Source organism: Denticeps clupeoides, chromosome 19 (assembly GCF_900700375.1).
Source record: "Denticeps clupeoides chromosome 19, fDenClu1.1, whole genome shotgun sequence".
Taxonomy (NCBI): domain Eukaryota; kingdom Metazoa; phylum Chordata; class Actinopteri; order Clupeiformes; family Denticipitidae; genus Denticeps; species Denticeps clupeoides.
Genome location: NC_041725.1, coordinates 5,753,098 through 5,768,051, shown reverse-complemented (window position 1 = coordinate 5,768,051; position 14,954 = coordinate 5,753,098). Strand labels below are relative to the sequence as shown.

General features: G+C 48.1%; 1 protein-coding gene across 1 annotated transcript in view; it reads left to right on the top strand.

The window, feature by feature from the left end:
• Positions 1-14,954, top strand: part of arhgap35a (Rho GTPase activating protein 35a) — a 58,315-nt gene that overhangs the window by 754 nt on the left and 42,607 nt on the right. The gene's annotated exons all lie outside the window — the stretch shown is intronic.

Below are 14,954 nucleotides of genomic sequence, written 5' to 3'. Positions count from 1 at the left end.
TCTCCTCTCGGTTGTCGTTCCTGCCGGGACCGGGACCGGGGTAATAAAAAGTGAGGGGAGGGCAGGGCAGGGGAGGCTCGCTAGGCCAACTGAAGCCCAGATGCTTTCAGCCCTTTTTCTTTCTTTCCAGGATTATCATTCTGTCACCATTATTATTTTATCCGGGGACAAAGTTGGCCGTAGTGTCCCTGCGACAATCATTGTGACGCACAAGTGGGGTAAAATGTGGTTTTTATGGAATTAAATTTATTTTGGGGGGTGTTTTTGAAAAGGAGATGCTTTTTGGTCCCCTTTTTTTTCCCGGAATGGAGGTTTTTATTCAGGGTCCCTGTCCCCCCCCCCCCTCCTCTTAAGCAAATAAGAAGCAAATGGTGGGTTTTCACCCGGCGGAGACACTGACACTTCCACCGAAAAAAGAAGGCCCTTTCATGCTGTGGCCCTCCGGTGTGAGCGCCGGAGACCGGCACCCGGCCGGAATACCGTGCCGGCACGAGGTTCCTTATTTAAACGTTCCTTTCTAACGCCCCCGCTGTCCCAGCATGCACTGCGAAGCGCGAGGGAAGCGTACAGGTGTGCCGGCAGCGTCCGGCCTACTGACTCAGGTGTTTGTTTAGTTGGGCCTGCTTTCCTGTGTGTGTGTGTATATGTATGTGTGTGTGTGTGTGTGTGTGTGTGTGTGTGTGAGATCCTCTCGGTATCGGGCTCGCGAGGTCGCCTGGACGCGGTCCATCCCTCGGCGGCGCGCGTACGTGGAACCCTGGCTTTCCTGTTTCCAGGAATGCTGCGGGCCGCATCTCGTTACTACAGAAACGGGGGCGGCTCGGCCGGAAGGTCGGCGAGTCGGGAGCGGCGTGGAGGCGGCTCGGGTTGCGTCGGTGCCGGTTTTTAACCGGTTTAAATATTCCGTCCTGGTTCGGTAGAATAATATAGAAGGGAGTAAAAGCGCCGGCGGGGCTCGGCGTACGATGAGGGGGTCCGTCGTTGCTCAACGTCTCCCCCCCAGCTGCTCGGTAAATGAAATAGTCCGTACGAGGCCGCGGCCCCCTCCGAGATCGCGGCGGATCCGCCGCGTGACCCCTGCGAGCCCCTTGGCTATAAAGCCAAAGAATGCAGGAAGAGTTTCGCCATCTCGGAACGCCGAGGCCGCCGGCGCTCCAACAATAACAGAGGCGCTTCGCCCCCCCAAGACCCAGTCGGCGCGGAGATGTTGCCGATTGCCGACGTTTCACCTTCCACAACCGCGGTAAAACCCCGGCGAGGTAACCGTCAGCGGAGTGGAGGGCCGGTTTTTATGACTGTACATAAACCGGTTATTTCACCAACTTTTTAAATAAAGAAAATAAATAACCCTGTCGTCCCGGCCCGTTGCTCGGCCGGCGTCCTCGCGCCGTTGGACAGTGCAGGCCTGTGCGCGCCAGCAGGACGGTCCGCCGCGTTGTTTGTCTCTCCGGCACCTTCCGGCGGGTTCTGATAAGGCCCAGCAGCCTCCTGTCGTGCTATTTACCGGCCGCGCCCGCCGCCTCGCGACCCCGCGGCGCGCTTCATTTGTTTCAGTGAGGGATTACGTTGGGGTGGGTGAACGTGGGCCGAAGTTCCAGATGCCAAATAATGGCCTTTTTCTTCACGTCACAATCAGGTTTAAATATTTAAAATTGATATTATTTACTTTCTCTTTAACGCAGTAACTTGACAGTGAAGTTTACTGGGTTCCAATTGGTGTAAAATGGCTACTTGAGAAGAATATTTATGCCGAGACATGACAACTCCCAGTAATCGGGTGGCCTGCCCCCTCTGTTCCACGGTCCTGACCTCATAACGTTGGGTTTTAGCGAGACCTGCAGGCATGACTCGTACAACTCTGAGTTGTCGGGTCTGGCGCATTTTTGGCTTTTTTTTTTTTTTTTTAACCATATTCCATAATATTATTGCTGACTTTGTGTTTGTGGTAAATTGTGCTGCATGCGCGCACACACACGTCTGACTATGGTTACTCTAATTGCAGTTGGAGATGTAGTCATCAGCCACTTCCCGTTTTTAGATGTTGATGGACTTCTGTGGAGCGTCTCCGCAGTCTGTGGGATCTTGTCTTCATCCACTCTTAAATAACCTGACATTTTTTATAGTTCAGATAGTCGAATTGGTGGAAGAAGACTGGGACCCTATAACAGTGGTGAAATGCACCTACTCGCCAGTTTAGCATATTCAGTGATGTGGAATTAAACAACGTAAGAGTGAAATAATATCGAGATTGGGCGCAAGTTATTTCTTGCTCATTCCCTTTTCTTCAAAATGTTTCATATTTTTGGGACTTTGTCTTCAAATGGCTTAGATCATGTGACATCGGTGATCTCAAGGTCACAGTGCAATGTGCCACCGTGTCTGCAGGAGCCGATCTCGATGTCACTGCCGAAGCAGATGACTTTTGACTGCCATGTCGGAGGGAGACGGTACAGTTTCCTGGAATAGGCGGGAAATTCAGGTGATTGGCAGGAAGTGGAGTAGTGAGGTACTGCCGGCTGCTGTAATGATTCTAACCAAGGAACTGAGAAGTCGTGCAGAACCAAACTACGTTACTGAAACCCGCCCAAGACATGGACTGGCCGGCATGTCATTAAATGTCATATTGTGGTCGTAGGCATTTGAATATTTCATATCCTAAAGCACTTGTTTACGAGCCATAGTATCTTGGCGTGAGTTTTGCCTATAACTAAAAATAAAAAAAGTGTGTTTCTCTTCATAGTTTCTTCTTTTGAATGCGGTACGAAGTACTTGAACCCCACTTTTACTGGGGCCGTGCAACACACACAAGCATGTGTGTACTGGGCTACAGGGTCTAAGCCAAGATGGACAAACTCGACCTTTAGGGTCCTTGTTTGTAATGAAGTGACTGCTGTCTATTGTGTGTTATGTTCCAATTAAATTCTCATCATACTATTATTGTCCTAGAGGCGGGTGTGGTCAAACACGTCATTAGGACAACTCTTCAGGAACCACTTGTTGCTGGAATTTTACAGTGAATATATATATAGCCAGGTTTGGTTAACAGGTAGCTTAGCCTTTACCGCGCACTTCCGCCGGCTTTCACCTGCTATCACACAATAATCATATAACATGCTGCAAACAGAGCGGGTGTTATCTGATGATGGGGGGGGGGGGTGTACATTTTAATTGGTTTTGCTTGGGAGGGGGGTGGTGTGGTTTGATTTTGAACTGCAGGGTTGTGTGCGATAAAGCAAGAAGCTAATTATAGAATCTTAAGAATTCGGCGGCCAGATTACAGCGTGGCCGTTCTGAATAGCCGCCTTGTTGGAGGACAGGATTACATGGGAGGAAAGCAGCATGTTGTAATGACTATCTGAATTTCTACAAGGAGAAGAACCGAGGGCACACACACACACACACACACACGCAAACGATGACTTGGGCCTTTTGATATTGCCGTTTGGACATTAGTGGCTAGTGTCTTTTTCTTCGACTTCGGAGTGTCCACTCGTCCCAAGCGATCTCTGCCGTCTGAGAGAACATAACTGCAATCAATATGAAATTGGATATGTGGCCGGTTAATGGACATGGCTGACCCCCTCTAGACGAGCTCATATAGAATTAAAGGTGGCATATCTCAATATGCCCCCCTCCCACCATTTAAAGTGCCAGCGTCGAATCACCCCGCCATTGCAGACTTCAACAATGGAAGTTGGGATGAATGGTGGCCATGGAGATGGAGTTCCGGGATGTTTAGTGTTCCACAGATGTGACCTCTGGCTGTGTGGCCTTAGCCCAGAGATGGAACGGGGGGTGGAAGAAATTTCTTTTTTTTTTTTTAAGTACCAAATGTACTTGTCATGAGCGAGTAGAACAGTTTGTCCAGGATTTTGCACCAATGAATGCAAAGTCACCCCAGCAAATTCTGTGCAACCTCGCAATTCTCCAGTTGTGACTGACTGCGGCTGCTGTCACCGATTGGGACTGGTCGAACCACTCAAAGGTTGTTTTCTAAGCTTGCCGTTGAGGCACCGCCGATCGAGCAACAGGCCGCCGCAGTCCGCTACACGTTACCTGTTGCGGTGGGACTTTCGCCCACCAACACAATGTAAGTGTGATCCGAATTCGCACCGCTTGTTCGATCGGTTCCGCACAAATTCCGTTTTCTCACCGAACTCTTGGTCATGCACACAAATGAGTGATTTAAGAACATGGTTCTAGTTCATAATGCAAGTGGGCACAACTTTTTTTTTTTATATCCCAGGGTTTACCGAAGATTATTTATTTGGCCTGTTGCTTTCAGATATGATTCTATTTTATAAACTGAAGAAATAGTTCATATTTACATAAGCGAACATTAAGTGCCCAGGCACTTTGTTGAACGTTGATTAAATGTGATGCCTTATTGCTCATCCACTCCGTAACCACACAGTTTTTAGGGGTTTAGATACAGAAGAAGAATTTGAATGGGGAAAAAATGAAACCGATTTCATAGGGTGCTAACAAGTGACTCCATGTCAGCAGTCAAAGATTTTTGTCAATCATCAGACTGTCTGTGGCCTCTGCCCCATGTGTGTTTGTCAGTGTTTTACCAGCCAAATGGGCCAGTTGCACTCGGGCCTGGTGGTCACGTCCTGTGTGTGTGTGTGTGGGGGGGGGGGGGGGGGGGTGGGGGGGGGGTGGGGGGGGTTGGGGGGGGGGGTGGGGGGGGGGGGGGGGGGGGGGGGGTGGTTGGGTGTAGGGTAGTAAAGCCTTCCTCTCGTGTTCGTGCAACAGTACAATGTTGTTCTGACATGCATGCTTATGGGCGCACAGACGTTTTTGTGTTTTACCCCAACCTCCTCCAGACTTCTGCTTCCTGCCTTTTCCCTTTCCTTTTGGATCTGTGCACCACAGTTTATTTCAAGCCTCTTTTCTTTTCTATAGGGGACTCTCAGCCTCATTTCCTCGTCATGTTGTTGGTGCTTTCCTGTTGGGATTCCCCAGTCGGAGCGGCAGCGCTCGCTGGGCCGTGTGCAGTCAGCGTTCCCAGACCCTGGTCGCAGGTTTGGAGAGCGAGTAGCCTTGGAGTTGCTGCAGTCCGTGTGGTTGGACAATGGTGGCCCGTAGTCTGGAGCTGTGTGAAACGCCAGCGCTCACGGCCTCTTGATGACTTCATTAGAGCCACTGCGTCCACTTGCTGAGGAGAAGGCGAGTGGAGATTAATTAGATCTGGCAGATTTAATCACCAAAAAAGTGAGCAGTCAAGAGAGCAGGACGTGGGAGACGAATTCCTGAAACACACTGTAAACATGGCTGATGGCCTCTATCTCTATGAACCTTTTTTTTTTTTTTTTTTTGCTCCTCCCCCTCCACCCCTTTTCTCTCCCAGCCTCCCATTTTTCCCTGTCGCAGGCAGACTTAATTTTGCAAATCCGACCTGGTTTTGACAAAAACCCCGGGAACTGAGTGGCTTCCAGTGCCACCCCGGGTCCCTGAGGGCAGATCCTTGTCAGAAGGCGTTTATGTCCTGGTCGGGGGTGGCTCACAGCGAACCGTGAGAGGCACGAGGGCCGGCAGGCGCCCTGTTAGAGGATCCATGCACCACAAGGGTGGAGCCATGACATCAGCAGTCTGACAGAGAGGCTAGGGAGAGAATAAAAATGAAAACATGACCTATCTTTACAAGATGGTGTTTTTGTGAGCTCAGAAGCCTAAAATACAGAGAACAACTCTGGTTGAAATTAAATGTTGGCTAGCTGTACATACATACGTATTGAAGTGTAATAAAACAGAAATCTATGTGGATTCTATATTCATAATGTGATTGGACAGAACGACAAAATATAACACAACAGTCTATTGGATATCGCTTGCTCTGTCTGTTTTCCAGCACATTTCACAAGTACTGTCCTTGGCCGGTGTAATCATTTAGTTGTGGAGGTCATAGTGCTCCAGTCCTTTTTATTTTATGTTCACAAAGATGAAATGTCTTTAAAAAAAAATTCTCTCTAACTTGATAACATTTGCACTATTAATGCCCTTACACTTAACAGCAAAAAAAAAATAAAAAAAATTAAAAAGTATAATAACTCTGTATGCCAGAGGTTCGTAATAAAATTCTCGTATTTTTTTTCGGATGGGCTCTTGGCCATGAAAACCGATGTCACATCCAAGGCTTTATAAGTCAGAGTGAGCCAACGCCCATGATTGTAGTGCAGACTCTCCGGGGTTTGGTTCTTTCTCTCTGACCTACAGTCTACACCCCACCCTGAAACGTACGGCTTCGACCCTGCCAGCACACAAATCAATGCTGACCTTTTGAAGGTGTAGTTTTATTGTGGCCACACAAGAGTGCACAGCCTATCTCTATTTATTTATAGTTTTTATTTATATATATATTTAGCTACATCACGCGATAAGAGAGGCGTCCGTGGCCGTATTTTATCGGCCCGCCAGGTCTCTTATCTGCTGTCAGTCGCAGCCCGGGCGGTGATGACTAAGTGCGCCGTGGCTTAAGGAGAGAGGGGCCGTGGTGCGATCGATCGCCCCTCCGATGGCCTGTCATCCCGGCACCACTTAGCTAATGATGGCGCTGCTATCACAGGGCAGTCGGGAAAAGAACCAATAAAAACCCGGAGCCTCCACGTATGGAAAGATGCCTGTGCCTTGAAAACGCGCCAGACTTTGGACCTTAATTTTCGTTTTTTACCACACAAGCACGTCTTTGGCCAGTAACGCTCCATTTAGGGCATGAATGTGGAATGAAGAATGTGTTCAGTTCTTCATGTGAAGCATAAAAAAATGTCATATTCAAAACCTCGAATGCAGATTAAAAATCACTTTTATTTATTTATTTTTTTAAATCCAGACCGTAGTGGTGAATCGGCACTTTTCTTCCTAAATCCTCTCCCCGGAGGAGAAAGTAGGTCAGCGGAGTATAAGAGTTGCGCCGCGTTCAACTGCCGTTCTCACAGGGCTTCTTGTTAAGCTCTGTATAGTTGAATTAATCGGACACAACAGCAGTTTTCTCCGAAACGTGGACGTAGTGTTATTTCTTCATTTAGGTTTTGTTGCTGGTTCATTTTCACAGTTATTGGTGATGGTGCATTTGGCATGAAATGGAATTAAAGTGTTATTTGTCACAACACGCAGTGCGTTGTGGAGTTCTTGTTTCGGAAACAGTCAAATGCAAGGATTACAAATGAACTGTTTTCTTTTCCGTTTAGTTCAGAAGAGAAATGTCATTTTTCCTTCGCTCCGGCATTCTTTTCTAGTTAATAATCAGTCAGAACCATTTTATCCTGTGCTCCATCCCTCACCACGTCATCTCTAAGGTGGAAAAGAACCAATGAATCAATCTGTTCTCATTAGCTGTCATAAACAACGGTGTGTGTGTGTGTGTGTGTGTGTGTGTGTGTGTGTACGAGTGTGTGTACGAGTGTAAATATTTTTCATGAAGAATGACCTACATTATTTCTTTTTAAATGAAATAATGCAGAACGAAACCCTTTCCAGCATAGTTAATCAAAGTATACATTTACAGCATTTACCAGGCGCCACCCTTACAATCAGTAGTTACAGGGACAGTCCCCCCCCCCCTGGAGACACTCAGGGTTAAGTGTCTCGCTCAGTCACAGAATGGTAGTAAGTGGGGTTTGAACCTGAGTTTTCTGGTTCGTAGGGGAGTGTCTTAACCACTAGGCCGTTAGCACCGACCACCGTAACCTTGCTGCGTTGCTAGTTCGCCACGTCTCAGTAGGTTGTTTCCATCATTTCGTAATAATACAGAAAGTTAATGTTCGATGTCAGCCATCTTTCTATGTATGCACTGCTGGGGAGGTTATATATCTCTGACCTTTTTGGTTTTAAATGACTGCTTATCTAGAATTGAAGTGTAGTCCATGTACCTGTGTTTTCTTGTTGAATTGTTTTGACGCCCTGGTCTGACACGGCGGGTGGAGTAACTCTGTCTGAACGTGCTTTTGCCCGCACCAGACTTCTCAGTAACGATTCGTTCCCGTCGGGCGCGGCGTTGAGGGTATTTGTGTTGCAGTGTCGGCCGTTTCGCGGTATCTGCATGAGCACGGTTGGAGGTGGTGGTGTGTAATGGGTTGTCAGGTGACTTGTTTTTATGTGATGGCAGGTCTGTGGCGCCTGACAGGGGAATGCAGTGAACCAGTCAGGTAGAAGGGATTGGGTGCTGGAATGCAGTCTCTCCGGTTAACATGCTTCTCGTTTTTTTTTTTTTTTTTTTTGGCTCACATTGGGTCTGTTTAATGTTTTAAGAGTACAGTTCATAAGAAAAGTGTGTGTGTGTGTGTGTGTTTACGGCTTCACCTGTATGTAGTTGGTCTTGTCAATATCTCATGTTGACCCGATTAACGCAGAGATGAGAAAATCAGAGTATTAACTGGGTGTGTCTCACAAGATGGTGTCATGTTAATGCGCATACACACACACACACACACACACACACACACACACACTGTAATCTGACTTTTCAGTGTTAGGAGGTGGTTGGGATTGTGGGAGATCGTGTTACGGTGACGGCTGGGGGCGGATCATGTGCAGACCTTACTTGAGGGCCTGGGGTGAGTGGTCAGAGGTGAAAGGTGACTGCAGACGTGGCCGGGCGATGTGCGGGGGCTCTTGCTACATGATTCCGGGAGGAGCGAGTCCTCGTGAGGCCTGGGGGTTGGGAGTTGGTGCTGCGGAGCTGACAGTAGCAGCTGGTGGGGTTTTTTTTTTTTTTTTTTTTTTTTTTATACACACTGCAGATCACTGTGGTAAGATGGATGGATGGATGTAGCCATTTTCTCCTTATACGCAATGGTCACACGCACCATTCTTCTATTCTAACAGTGGACACGTTCCCACAATGGGTCACTACAGATCTGAATTGACCATCCTTCATTTCATCATCCCCCATTGTCACATCCCCAGCAGGAAACAAACACATGGGAAACCTGAAAATAATTGTGTGCATAAACGTTTAATTGTAAACACACAGACCTTTCCAAGTAATGCACTGAAATGAGCCCAACTGGTAACCAGGGGACTTGTTCAACTCATCCGTTATCCATTCATCTAATCCAACTAGTCCATTAAAGACTAAACAAGCATTTTAGTCATCTGTAGTAACGCATTGTTTAGCCACAGAGGTTCAAACTATTTTTTTAACTAAACATTCACTTTTCATGCTTTTTTTTTTGCTGGAAAAGATAGTGACCCTGTACTGCGGCAGTTTTATTTTTATTTTGATGAAACTGAGCTGTTCCTGTTTTTAAGAAGAGTTTATTTAAAGCGTGTTTCTGACATGCCGACGCTGTTTACCGGTGCTTCGGTACCTCTGCTGTAATTCTGAAGGCATGTTAGTCTGAATCAGAACAGGTTTGTGAGAATGCCTGCCGCGTGTCACTCTCGGGCTGTTTCCTGCCAGAGTGAATCGATGTGTGGCCAGAACGATCGGTGCAGATTTACCGCATCTTCTGGCAGGACCGCCAATAAATAAATAAATAAATACAATCACTTGTGTTTCTATTATAGAGTTGTGCAAAACAAAAGTGATGTTTTCCAGTGCCAATAATACTCAACTCCAAGTGACACAACCCAAGAGTGGGTTTCCATTCCGTTGATATGTCACAAAAATGTGTTCTCGCCTCCTGGGAGACTTCATTCTGAATCTTCTGAATACATTCTCGTGTTTTTTTTTTTGTTTTTTTTTTTAAGTCATTTTGAGATGTCATGTATTTTTGAATGTCATGGGACCTGAATATGCGAACGAAAAAAGAAATCTACTTTTTTGGAATTGCCTGAAATGACACACCATGAGTGTAAAACATTTTCCTGAAATTGTCGTTTTTCCATTTATTTATGCTTACTGTGAGGGTTTGTGGAAACACAACCACCATGGCCTGGAGGGTGACCGACTGGAGTCGAAAGAGGGCCAGGATTCTGTTCTTTTTTTTTTTTTTTGAAGTGATTGTCACTTGTGATACTCAGCAGCACAGCACACGGTGCACACAGTGAAATTTGTCCTCTGCATTTAACCCATCACCCTGAGTGAACAGTGGGCAGCCATGACAGGCGCCCGGGGAGCAGTGTGTGGGGACGGTGCTTTGCTCAGTGGCACCTTGGCGGATCGGGATTCGAACCGGCAACCTTCCGCTTCCTTAACTGCTAGGCCACCTCTGTTCATCGAATGGAGGCAGCTCCACTGTACACGTTTTACTGTAACTAGGGATGAGTAGTTATGGCTTCTAAACTGTTTGCTTCAAACATAAGAAATGAGTTTCACGAGTTGAGGCCTTTACCTTCCTAAGATGCTCATTAAAAAAAACAAGAATTGACGTTATGATGAACAGCAGCACAGCTGTTGTCTTCTGCATTTAACCATCACCCTTGGTGAGCAGTGGGCAGCCGTGACAGGCGCCCAGGGAGCAGTGTGTGGGGACGGTGCTTTGCTCAGTGGCACCTCAGTGCTTTGGGATTCGAACCTCCAACCTTCCCGCTAGGCCAGCGCTGCCCACTTTTTTTTTTTCGTTGTTGTTGGTTTTAAAGTTTTGAAACTTTAAATCCACTAAGGAAAAAAAATACCCACGATACCTTTTACTTGCCGAGTATTAGTGCGCTAAAGCATATATTGCTTGATGTTGGTATGTGTATGATGCTTGTAATGCTGATATGATTGTGTGAGTTCTGTGTTCTGGGTCTCTTCCCAGTTTTGGGGGAGGGGAGGCCAGTTGGGTCCCCGCTCTGAGGGGTGGTGACCTGCGCGAGCCACCCCACCACTAATCTGACAAATTGCCATAAGCTCTCTCTCTCTCTCTCTCTCTCTCTCTCTTTCTCTCTCTCTCTCTCTCTCTCTCTCTCTCTCTCTCTCTCTCTCTCTCTCTCTCTCTCTCTCTCTCTCTCCCCCGTTGTTTCTGTGTCCATCCCTCCCTGCTCTCCGTCAGTCCTCCCGTTCCCTCACCCTCTGTGGATTTCTGTTAGTCGTCGCTTTTTATTCTTCGCTGGCCAGCACCCCGGCAGGCAGCTGGAGGAAACACAACCGTCATTTTTCAAAAATTAATCCCGTCTTTCTTCTCGGTGTCTGTCGCTCTGAGGCCGAACAGGACAGACCGGCTCTGGGCATCTGTGGCGGCCATGTTGTCTGATCCCCCATCATTGGTGGACGGGAGCCCAGGATGGAGCCCTGCGTGGAATCCGGCGCCGCGTCACGACTGGGGCGAACCGAAACTCGCCGGGCACGTAAACACAACGCGCTCCCGTCAGGCGGAGAAGAAAGAAGCGTTCCTCATAATGCATGAGACAGCACTTCCTTACACACACAATTACACACGCCACGCCTCCCTCCAGCGTTCACCAGAGTTCACGTCAAGGCGTTTTTAATGGCACGAGCTCGTTCGTAACGCGCCGCGGTGACCGCTGTACCTGGAGAATACCGCCGGCCGAGCTCCACGCAGGGGTCAGCGCGAGGCCGCCCGTCCGCACCCCACCGCGCGCACGCTAATCTCCTTGTGAATAAAGGGCATTAGCATGGATATTTGGTAGCGCGGGAGCGGGAAGAAGGGAACGAAATCTTTTTAGCGGCCTGACAGATAACGCTCTTCCTCCTTTTTTTTTTTTTTTTTTTTTTTGTTGTTGAGCGCGGGTGTAAGCCACGTTAAGCTCCTTAATTAGCCGTAATCTGCCGACCCCCAGACTGAGGCGTGACTAATGAAGTTAAACACGCAAATCCTATTCTGCCGTCCCACCGTGCGGAATCGGATGGGACCGAGGCGGCTGGGGAAGGGGCGGGGCCCCTGTGATGGTGGAAAGTAAAGATATCGGGAGTTTTTGAGGGTTTTTTCCGCACTAGATCTGAAAGCACCTAGTTTTCTAAAGTAAAAGTGAAGTGATTTGTCCCTTGTGATTCACAGCACACATTGCACACAGTGAAATTTGTCCTCTGCATTTAACCCATCACCCTGAGTGAGCAGTGGGCAGCCATGACAGGCACCCGGGGAGCAGTGTGTGGGGACGGTGCTTTGCTCAGTGGCACCTCGGTGGCACCTTGGCAGATCGGGATTCAAACCGGCAACCTTCTGATTACGGGGCCGCTTCCTTAACCGCTAGGCCACCACTGCCCCATGATGAGTTTTCGAGGCTTCAGTTTTGTCTGGTTACGTTTCTTGGCATCCCGATTTTATTAGTTGGCCAGCGTTTTGCTTCGTTTCTAGTCGAGACCTAATTTGGGTGAATAAATACCGTTTTTTTTTCTTTTTTTTTTCTGTTTTTTACTGCTGCTGTTATGCAAGCTACTGAAGGGGGGGGGGATATTTTTCGAAAAGATGCGGCGGCGTGGTGTTTCCCCTCGACTCCGAAGCTACTGACCACACGGCAGAAATTTACTGCACTTTACCGCCCTAAACTCTGCCTCGGCAGAGACCCGACCGCGAAAGCCCTCTGACACTCGTAAACTGTGTGTGTTCCTTGTGTAAGGTTGTGTGTGTGTGTGTGTGTGTGTGTGTGTGTTTTGTGTGCTCACTAATGGCTTGGCGTGGCTTTTTTGGAAAGGACCCCGGCATGAAGTCACTGGGAGCGGATGCAGCTGACGAGTTAAAGCCGTGTTTGTGTGCCTTGAGGTCTGCCTGTTGCCGTCGGCCAAATTCACGCCTTCCCGTGTCAATAGGCGGCACCTGACGCCCACCGGTCTCCTCCCACTTCTAGAAGATTCCTCCGGATGTTGATACGAAGACAGCGGAACGTGCCCCCATCCAGTCAATACACCCCTTCCGCAACGTGCGGCGTGCGTTAATTCGGACCACGAGCCGCCCCGGGCTAATTGGTGTCGTCTTGTTGGCCCGTTGCACCCGTGTCTCCATGGACGGGTGGGTAGTAGCCTAGTGGGTAACACACTCGCCTGTGAACCAGGAGACCCAGGTTCAAATCCCACTTACTACCATTGTGTCCCTGAGCAAGACACTTAACCCTAAATTGCTCCAGTGGGGGACGGTCCCTGTAACTACTGATTGTACGTCGCTCTGGATAAGGCCGTCTGATAAATGCTGTAAATGTAATGGACGGGATGTTTACTGAAGGTAAACGGACCTGTCACCGCTAACGGCCTTCCCGCTCTCTCCGTTAATACGCCGATAAGTCCCGTTGCTGTTGTAGGCATGGCTGACGTTGTTGCCGTAACGCCGTTTATGATGCTGTTGAAACTGCGTTTGTTGCGCCGTGAAATTAATTTGCAGGAGTTGGAGGGTGCGACTGATGCAGCTGTTTTCACGATTTCCTTGTTAATATGTTGAACGTAAATTACGTCTCGGTACGTGGTTCTGGTGGGTCACCTCTTTCTCTCTCGTGTGATTTAGAGCGCTACACACCTGCATCTTTTTTTTTTTTTTTTCCCCTGTTTTCAAAGTCTACAGATGCTCTTTTTGTTCAACGTCCGGCGTTTTCACCCGACGGCGAACCCAATCTTTATTTCAACATGGATTCGTTTACGGTGGCTTCTGCTGTTACTAGTGCGAGCGTAGGCGACCATCGCCAAACAAACAAATTGGGGCAGAGAGACCACCAGCTGACGAGAGGGGCTTCAACAGGACCGAGGCTCATTACGGCACATTACGGGGCCGTAAGGGGATCCTAAAACAACCTGTATTTGGCCCGAGGGGGTAACGTATTGATGTATTGATTAGCTGATTTTCTGTGCTTGTTGGACAGCCCGTTTGTATGCATTAATGTGTCAGTCAGTCCTGGAGGAGATCGGCCGCTAAATGGCTGCACCATTAGCGTTCTTGATGAGCTTGGGGGATCCATTAGTGGCCCTGCACTGCGGATGCGGCCGCAGCAGGTTTGCTGCATTGAAAGGAATCACTGATATTACTGTGGGCTTCCACTTGAAATATGCAAATTCGGCATGTAATGTCAGGCCCACTAGCCGCTCGGGGCGTGTCTGCAGTTCGGCTTATTTATCTAGACTCAATATAGCAAAAATTATTCAGCCAATTTCTGTGCAGAAAATACCAATGCATCAATACATCATGCTATCCTAATATATTGCCGTATAAATTTATATCGCTACAAAGGCACAAAGTAGATCAATATTTATTAATTAAAGATTGTTTCATCATTCTAAATGATTTATTATGCTTGGTGCATACATCTACTCTGAAAAGATTGCTTATGGAGTCCACGAGAGTGTGCAAATCTTAATTTGTTTTTTGCTTCTCAGTGGAAATGGTAATGGGATTCCGAGTCACCGAAGGCGGATGCTGAGACCCCTTCAGGGGGTATGCGGAGTTTGACGCACTGTGCGATTTCAGTGCACAACTAAATTACAAAATTCAAGTGAGGTGAACTGAGTTGTGTCTTTTGATGTTCCTACCCATAAAACTTCCCTCACACCACAAATTGTAATCTTCTTCTCACCCCCCCATCCTTCTGCAGCGGTTTTTCTCCTTAACGTATCCCATCAGCCCATGCTTACCGTCCCTCACCCACAGAGCCACTTAAAGCCTCCTACAAATCCTGGCAGCTCCGCTAAGCACTGTTTACACTCGCTATACTGTTAATGTCGACAGAGCGGCCCTGGGCCCGGCAAACCCTAATCCAGCTCTCCCAGTATCTCTCCTCCTCTTCTATCACCCGTCTCTCTCAGCGCTTCTCCCCTCAGCTCCTCCCGCTTCTTATTCTCAGGTACTGAAGGCAGAGCAAACACACGAATTGTTTAAATCTTTCAGAAGCCACTGGGCTCGAACGTGTGCGAGCAGGGGACACTTTCAGAAGCGCAACAGAAGACATTTGGGAGTGTTTGTGATTGCCACGTTTCAGGATTCCTCGGCTGAAGTGCCGATAATCTATCTGCATGTTCGGTTTGGTAGCGGACGTCCTCCCAAGACGACTAACAGAGGCTGTGCTGGTGAATTCTGCTGGTGCCCGGCGTGTATTACAAGCCAATGATAAGCTTGCAGTGCACCAGTGCGTTCGACCAAATGACAATA